A 9524-nucleotide genomic window follows, 5' to 3' on the forward strand; every position below is an offset into this window, starting at 1 on the left:
ATATCTTGGCAATTTTCCACATTGCTGGGTAGATACCAATGTTGTAGCTGTACTGAAACAGCTTGACTAGGGTGTGACAAGTTCTGGAGAGAAAGTCTCGAGTACTGTTTTTGGAATATCCAGTGCCATCCAAGCATCAATCCTTTTCTTGATATCACAGAATCATAACATTCCTACAGTACAGAAGGAAGCCATTCAGTCCATCAAGTCTACATCGATCACAATCCCACCCAAGCCCTATTCCTGTAGCTCTGCGTATTTACCCTGCTAATCCCCTGACACTAGGGTCAATTTAGCATGGTCAATCAACCTAACCTGCACATCATTGCAGTGTGAGAGGAAACCGGAGCACCCCAGAGGAGACCCACACAGAAACAGGGAGAATGTGCAAACTCCATACAGAATTGAACCCGGCTCCCTCGTGCTGTGAAGCAGCAGTGCTAACCACTTGTGCCAACATGCCACCCCGACTCATATAGAATAAATTGAATTGGCTGAAGACTGGAATCTATGATGGTTGGGATCTCTGGAGAAGACTGAGATGGATGATCGACTCAGCTGAGTTAGCCACTATCGCTTCTGATGTCTAGGTCAATGTGAGATGGTCTGTCCGGTACCATTCCTTTTTGTAGTCTTTGTAGCAGTTTGATACATTCAGTGACTTGCTAGACATTTTCAGGGGGCAACTAAGAGTCAATCACATTACTGCAGATCTGGAGTCACTTGTACGCCTGTCTAGCTAAAGAGAGCAGATTTCCTTCCGAAAGGGCATTAGTGACCTAGATGAGTTTTTATGACAATCAACAATGTTTCCATGGTCATTGACTTTTAATTCAAGATTTTCTATTGAATTCCATCACCTGCTGTTGTGGGATTTGCAACTGGGTCCCCAGACAATACCCTGGGTCTCTGGATTACATATCCAGTGACTATACCACTATGTCACTATTGGTGAGGTTGTGGCCAGTGGCAGGGCTGAAACTATTGAAAGTGATCATATTCTCACTCTGAATTCTTCTTCGTGTCCATTCCATGGTCTACTATGGCCTGAAACCTGGTGTTGTCAGACTTTTTACTATTATGGTCTGCCATACGTATTGAGGGTCTCAATGTAAACACCACCCTATCTATGCAGAGCAAGTTGAAAATGACAAGGGTTCTGACTGAACACAATTACATTAAACTTATTACTAGTAACAATATGCAGCTCTGCACAGGCCTTGGTCTAACCTGGGTCCTAACATTTACGTAGACCAAGTACTTGACTATATACCTGACTCAAAGTATACATGAAGATTTACTGATAGAGTAACAGACAGTACTGAATATCTGCAGTAGAGATCGCAAGTGACAATGTACATCTAAGATGTACTTTTTACCCTCCAGCCTTACCCATGGTGATATCATAGTGATGTCACTTTGCAGCATCATAAAAGGTACATATCACTGTCTGTATTGGCATATATACACTATCACAACATGGTTTCTGTTATTATTATTATTGTGTACAATATCACAACATTGTCTGTATTGGCATGTATACAATATCACAATATTGTCTTTATTGACATGTATACAATATCACAGCATTGTCTGTGTTGGCATGTATACAATATCACAACATTGTATTGGCATGTATACAATATCGTCTGTATTGACATGTGTACAATGTCACAACAACTGCCATCATATAGTGTCTTCCAGTTTACAATTTATAGATATTATAAGCATGCATTGCTTACTTTACTCTCCAGCCTACCCTTTCACCACAACACTACCCTTGCTTTTTCACTTCGAGACATATCCAAGAAATACATCCTAGCCAGGCAGATCAGGGATATCAGAAAGGCAGTGAGACAAGAAAGGGGGAAAACAAAGTGCAAGTTTTAATTGGTGGCTGACATGCAAGTTTAGACTGTTGCCAAAATGCTTGTGGATTACTGTAAAGAAGATTGGAGGGTGTCATGGCAGTCCAGAAATGTGTCCTTCAGAAGATTATTAGGATTGCCAAGACTCTGCCCTTGGTTAGTGACTCCATGGAACTCCAAGAAGACAATACTCATTCTCCTATACCTGCCACTGCACCAGTGTTCATGCTGTCACCAGTCAACCAGGAAACCCAAATTACTACTACTCATGCCAAGATAATGCAGTCCACAGGTGGTTCTTACCTCACACTGATCACTGTACAGTATTAATATTGATGTACATGGGAACAGCAGTCATTCCTGCTTTCTTCATAATACCCTGAGAGAAACAGGAGATAAAATCCTGCCCCCATTAATACTTGTAGAGTGATGAACAGGAGTACATATTGTCTACTGTAGTCTTACTGAAAATTGTATCTCTCCTTTCAATTGGCCAGTAAATCATTTGTTCATATTTGCAGATTTCTCAGAATATTGAGGAAGCCTTGACATGCAACTCACAATTACTATCTGATGCAGCAAAATAAATCAAACTCGGTTTGCTTGCTGGCTAACAAATTTACATCCAACTCTGTCAAACAATCTTTTGGCAATATTGAGAAATAAATATTATGCTCACTTAAACACGTTCAATTTGGCGGCAGAGTTCTGATTTCCCCCAGGTTCTCCCCACTGCACCCATGATAGAATGAAATTATATACAGCTTATAGCTCTGAAAGTGTCTTCTGGACAAATTGATCTGTGCTGGTGTTTATACTTTGTGTATCCAGCTTTATTGAATCTTATCTACGTAGGTTTTCTATTTCTTTACTACAGTTAAATAAAGAAGGTGTGAGGAGGTGCATGTAGGGCATAAGCATCTGCATGGACTGCTTGGGATAACTGGTTTGTTTATGGACTGTACATTATGTACAACTCTTCCTGACATACTCATTAGCTAGCTTCTCCTTAAAGACATTTATGCTTTCCTGCCTCAGCTGCTCCATGCAATATTGGTGACCATCCAATATGAAGAGCATTTAATTTTGGGCCCCCTCATAAATGGAAACATTGGACTGAATGAAACATTTGGGAGTTGGAGACGCGCTCCGGGCAGGCATCACGAGGGCCTAGTGGGATTTCCAGCCCTCGCTAAAGAGGAAATCCTGGTGAAGCCAACCAATCCTGGGCCAACAGCTCTATCAGTCCCCCCAAAGATCAAATTGCCCTGTTCCTTCTCTTCCCATTCATCCTTTAGTGAATGCAGTTGAAAAGATCGGGTTGCTTCCTCCCATCTGACTGCCTGTGCCACATGTTTTATAGCATAGACAGTGTATGACCAGGGTCAATTCACTTGGTAACATGTCTAATTAATCACTGATTAACTGTTTAAACGTGATGGGTGTGCAATCGATTTCAGCACATTATGGGGATGAACTCAAATGGGTGGGAAGGTCATTTTATGTGATCCCTCCACCAGAAACATGTCCGGTGAGGGCATGTAAAATGCAGCCCACATCTCCATTTATACCCTGTCAAGCCCCTTTATCATTTTAAAGATCTTTTTAGTCACCCAGTCTTCTACTTTCTGGAGAAAACGATGTAGCTTGTTCAATCTTTCCTGACAGTTATTATTCAGTCTTTCCTAACAGTGACCTAGGCACAAATTATTTATTTTGTTATGAAACTATGAATGTGTCATGAAGCATGCAGCTCTTTGTCGATTATCTCCTGCGAATTGCTAAACATGGAGAAATGCCGTATTTGAAGGATAAGATATAGCCTGTCTTCTTGATGATGTGCGCAGTCAGACTGAAAATCTTATTGATCTGATTCCAACCATTGTTGCAGACCTTGAGAACAAGTTTGAAATACTGAAAATGTGATGGGAAGAGATTTTCTGACTACAATGAATGCATGCGATAATATCATACAAGAAAAAAAATCCAATGAAGGTATTGAATATTTTGCCAACTGTCTTCCTGATGAGACTGAAGCCACACTGAATCTATTATAGTTCCTTAATGCACCAAGCCCTGGCATCTTAACATGGAGTTATTGCAAAGTTCACTTCACCAGCATAATCTGAATATGACAGAACAACTTTGCAATGCTACATGGTTAATTTGTCAAGGATTTTATCAGACTTAAGTTTGATGCTGAGATTGTTACAGATATCCATGGCGGCAGTGTGTATTCATACTGCATATCTCAGATTCAATCCAACTTAAAGCTTGAAGCGTTATCAATTTCCTCTCTTAACTTGTGATGACAATCAACAAGCCACAAGGACAGGAATCTGTCTTCCATAGCCTGTTCCCTCAAATTAATCTCTGTAAACACCTACAAGCCGTGTTTATACTCATCAATAACCTTCGCCACAAACATGAGTTTGAGGCAAAAATTACTTGCCATGAGTATTGCATATTTGTCCTGTAAAGAAATGCAGAAAACTGAGTGAGTCTACAATGAACTAACAGTGGACAGATCTTGGGAAAACCGTATGCAAGTGACTACAACAGCATTCATCCCAGGTAGATCAGGAGGAGGTCAAAGGGACTGTTATGATCCTGGTTAGTTTTAATGCTGTGAGTGACGATTTGACAATTTTCAAGCATTTCAAATAAATATTTTGATGAAGGTGCGTGTGTGTCAGTTAGAAGTAGACAAACCGAGAGCCAAAAGCAATGAATAATCGCACCAGGGCAGCTATAAAGAAAGAAATAGCACAACAGAAGGATAGATATTCACTTCATTTGGTTGTCAATTTCAACATTCTTTCCAAAACGTAGTGATGAAAAGAGAAAATGAAAATCTGTAGAATGATTCATCAGGCCTAAAGAAAACACAAATCTGAGTTCATTCTGTAAGAGATGTTAGCCAGAATTCTCCGATCTCATTTGCCCTGCCACCACTGTCAACAAGAATAGAGAACTTGGCGCTCAGCTAAATTTCCATTCACGGCAGAGTGACCGGAGTATCCCAGCTGCAGACGAGGTTGGAGAATCCCAGCCATTATGTCCTTTGTGGGAGCAAGATACTGACCAATGCTATTATTTGTCTTGATATGCATCATATTCAATTATTTGGTTTAAGTTGAATAGTTGTATAAAGATTGGGAAATTTAAATTGTTTCATAGGACTTGCAGTCAATTCCCAGCTCCTCATCACAAGACAGTAAATACAATCAGATGGAGAAGTTTTATGATCAATGGATTAGCAGCTTGGAACTTCCTCCCTCACGCTATCAGAATAAGAACTACGGCAACTTAAGGACAAAGTGTTTGTTGATGTAGTTTCATATCTTGTAATAAATATTTAAGGGATAGCAGCATGGCATTCTTAGAAGGGTAGTGTGTCTGTGATCCCGTCTTAGTTTCATTTCTGCCTGTGAGCAGAGCACACACACACACACACACACACACACACACAGCTCTGTTGCTAATGTATTTGAGCTTATTATCGATTTATAAATGTTCTCATGTGTTTGATCAAAATAACTCATAACATATTTACACAATCTTTTATGTGTGGTTGGTGTTTACATTAGGAGAACAACATGACATGGTGTTCAGCAGTGTTAAACCACTTGGCAGCAGAATTAGATAAATGTACAACATGGTGAATAACCTTAGATAATGCTATATGGCAAGAGATGACCCTTAACATTCGGTGGCAGTGTCATAGCATCAGAGAGTGTGGTGCCTGTGCAGAAAAGACATTGTGTTGAGATAGTGCTCAAGTAAAGAGTTGGTAAACAAACAGATCCCTTGTAATGAGATTGCAGTCCGTAGTCTGTCAGTTCAGTGAATCGGATAGTGCATCAAGAGGATTAGCTCAGATAACTCAATCGGAAAAGGAAAGTGGCAACGATGTGGGTCAAGTCAATAGCAAGTCAATAATAAGGGAAGTCCAGCAGACAAAAAAGAACATAAAAAGTCATACAAATTGGGACAGAGAACATTGCAATCATAGTGGACAGATCTTGGGAAAATCGTATGCAAGTGCCTACAACAGCATTCATCCCAGGTACCTCAGGAGAAGGTCAAAGGGACTGTTATGATCCTGGTTAGTTTTAATGCTGTTTGCCAGAGTGAAATCTGGATGGCGGATCCTAACTATGGAAGCCAGTTGCTGAACACAATCACAAGAGTCTGCCTACAGTACACTAGATAAAAAGATTGGAAAGATTTCGATAGAAACTCCAGAAAATGACAAAACTTCCGCTTTTCCTTTTTCTCCCAGCAGTACTTCTACAGAAACAAAGGCCAGAATTTTCTAATCCTTCCCACCTTTCCATTATGATCCCACTGAACTGAATGGAGATCCAAATATTTACTGCATCCACTGTGGCTGCCATGGAACAATAAGATCCTGGCCAAAACCCCAGCGAAGATTTATCACTATCTCAACACCAAGGAAGCGATCTTACTGACAAAATTTTAAATACTAAACAAGCGTGAAAGCAAAGAGAATCATAATGTTCTTGTGGGAGAGTTAAAAATCAAATCTTAACTCACCCAGAAAAATGAAGCAAAATCTATTTCCCATCAGCAAGGGCCTAAACTCACCAAAAGCTGGGAGCTTGCAGCAGAGGGCACCACTGCACATGTGTAGATCTCTCTCTGTTCTGTGCAATAGAGAGAACAAACCTGATCTCTCATTTTTCTCATGATCTTATCAGCTCACCGCATCCATCAACCAGCAGAGTGAGATGGTAAGATTGCTCCCCCCACCCCCTGCAAGAGTTTCTGCATGAGCTGTCTCAGTTGCAAATAGTTTTCTTTTAGTGGATTTTTGAGCATTCAGTAGATGCTCTTTCCCAAGCTGGTACCTCTCTGTCAAACACTCACTATTACTTTAATTTCAAAGCAGAAGTAAGCTCCCTAAACTCAGTTGCCCAGTATTCTTGCAGAATTTCTTACGAGTGAGTTTAATACTCCTGCCAACACTCTCTGGCATACGCACACTACAGCTATCTTTCTTTGTGTTTCTGTGTGAACCTGGACCTCTGTTGCTAGGCAACACACAGCTTTTTCTACTATTTTTCCCCTAACCTCACTAAACTGTCAAAATATATACAAAATTTTGCTGCATGAATTGAGATGCAGCTGACCTATTATCCAATTTCAAACTCTTTAAACAGCATACAAATTTATGCTTTCTTGATTCAGATGTGTCTTAACCAGGCAAGCAAGCCAAAAAAATTTTCCAAACAATCGCCAACTAAAGTTTACGTAGTGAGGTGTTACGACCCCACTTGGTGCCAAACCTGGACAGAGGAATTGGGACAGAAAGAATGACTTAAGATGACTGAAGTCAAGGGAACAGAGACCAAGGAATTGTTAAGAAGAATTCAAGGAAGAGTAAACATAGATGACATCTCACCATCCATAGTGTTTGCTAAGATTTAAATTATCTGTCCTAAGAAAATTGGTAACAATTTGTAATTGTGCAAGTTCTACATTGTACATCAATACATTATCCATGTGAATTCTAAAAGACACACACCCGCAGACATGGAAGGCCATGGTGAAACCTACTACTGCATTATTTTCAGTGTACCATGGTTCACTAATTCCATGTGCAGGATCCATAGTTCTGAAGTGCAAGTACAATCAACCCTCCTAGATGTCACAGATTTTCTACATTATGCAGACCAAAGGCCAAGTGATTGCAGGTGTACCAGCTGTGACCTGAAACGAATAACAATCAATGGAATTAGTCAGGTATCAAAAGATACACCATCTTTTCTTATCACCTCAGTTCACAACCTCACTTTGAAATATCCGGGACATTTTGACAAATTGTTAAGTTTCAAGGGAGCTGCAGGGGAATGCAAGTCCGTCAATTGACCCATCACATAATTGCAGCATCCATGTACAGGACAAATTAAATGTTGAACGAAACACAATGGAGAATGAAGGAATTATCAGAAGAGTACAAGGACACATAGACTGGTACAGCTCATGTGTCAGGAAGAAGGACAGATCATTTAGATTATGCTTCAATCCATAATGTTTAAACACAGCTTTGAAATGTTGTCTTTAAAAAATCTATACATTACGAGCAAATCTCAGATTTAACTCTACTACAAAGCTTTTCTCAAAGCTTGAGGCCAAGATGTGATGACCCATTGGACATCTCATAGAGAAGTCCGAAGAACTAATTACATTTTGCTTTGATTTGATTTTTTCTTGTCACATGTATTAGGATACATTGAAAAGTATTGTTTCTTGCGTGATATACAGATAAAACATACTGTTCATAAAGTATATAGGGGACAAGGAAAGGATAGTGTGCAGAATATAGTGCCACAGTTATAGATAAGGTGAAGCGAAAGATCAACTTAATGTATGATAGGATCATTGAAAAGTCTGATAGCAACAGGGAAGAAAATATTCTTTTCAGACTTTTCTTTCTTTTGCCCAATGGAAGATAGTGAAAGAGAGCATGTCTGGGGTGTGTGGGGTCCTTGATAACGCTGGGTCTTTTCTCAAGGCAGTGGGAAGTGTAGACAGAGTCAATGGTTTCATACCCTACTCAGGCAATATTATTTTCAATGATCCCCTTTCTGTTAGACAGAGAGCAGAAGTGTCCCGTCCCCACCCGCCACAGAAACTGTAGCGGGCGGAAGTGGACCATGCAAAGGTCCATTGACCTTGGACAGGAATTTCCGGCCTTGGGACAAACATGGCCTGAAAGTCCCGCCCATAATCTCCTTCAAGCTCACACGGACCACATTACGTGCACAGTACCAGGATGAATCTGTATCACCAGAGACATTGCCATTGTGAGAAGAATAAAGCAAGATCATAATCTGTACTTATTGATGTAAGCTGGCACATAATGACAGGTTGGTATTCAACAGTCTGAAATGTGCCATCAATGTGCAAAAGATCAGTTTCTTCAGTCATATTTATTCCAGTACTGGAATATATCCTGATCCAAATAAAATAGAGGAAATTAAGGCCGTGCCAACTCTTCAAGATAAGAACAATTTTTGAAGATGTCTAGGTTTTTCAAATTTCTGATCTGCCAACATCCCAATTTAGCTGAAAAGTTTTCATCACAAAGGGATTTCTTGAAAAAGGATCTGCATTTCCTGCAGCACAGAAACCACCAATACCACTTTGAAGCATTGAAACAGTCATTATCAGAAGCATTGACATTTCAATTTTATGTTCCAAGGGAAACAATTAGACTGGAGGTAGATGCTCATAGAAGGGCTGGAAGCATGTAAACTACAAAAAGTCAAACAAATTGCATTTGCTTCAAACTCTGTCTGTAACACAATCCAATGACTCCAACCTCAGCACTACATTAGTCAACATTTCTGTAACACTACATTCTGCATTCTCTCATTTCCTTCTCTATGAACAGTATGCTTTGTCTGTATTGTGCGTAAGAAACAATACTTTTCACTGAATGTTAATACATGTGACAATCATAAATCAAATCAAACAGGAAACATCAGCTTTACTATTTGGAATCATGCATTTGCATACTGATTATTTGGTAAAAGATCTGTGGTAGGGGCTGACCTTAAACCACCAGTGAAGACTTGCTGAAATCATTGACCAGTGGACCACTAAGTTTACAGCACGGCCTTAGAA

The sequence above is a fragment of the Carcharhinus amblyrhynchos genome, chromosome 19, assembly GCF_965287045.1.
Source record: "Carcharhinus amblyrhynchos chromosome 19, sCarAmb.v2.hapA, whole genome shotgun sequence".
Classification (NCBI taxonomy): Eukaryota; Metazoa; Chordata; class Chondrichthyes; order Carcharhiniformes; family Carcharhinidae; genus Carcharhinus; species Carcharhinus amblyrhynchos.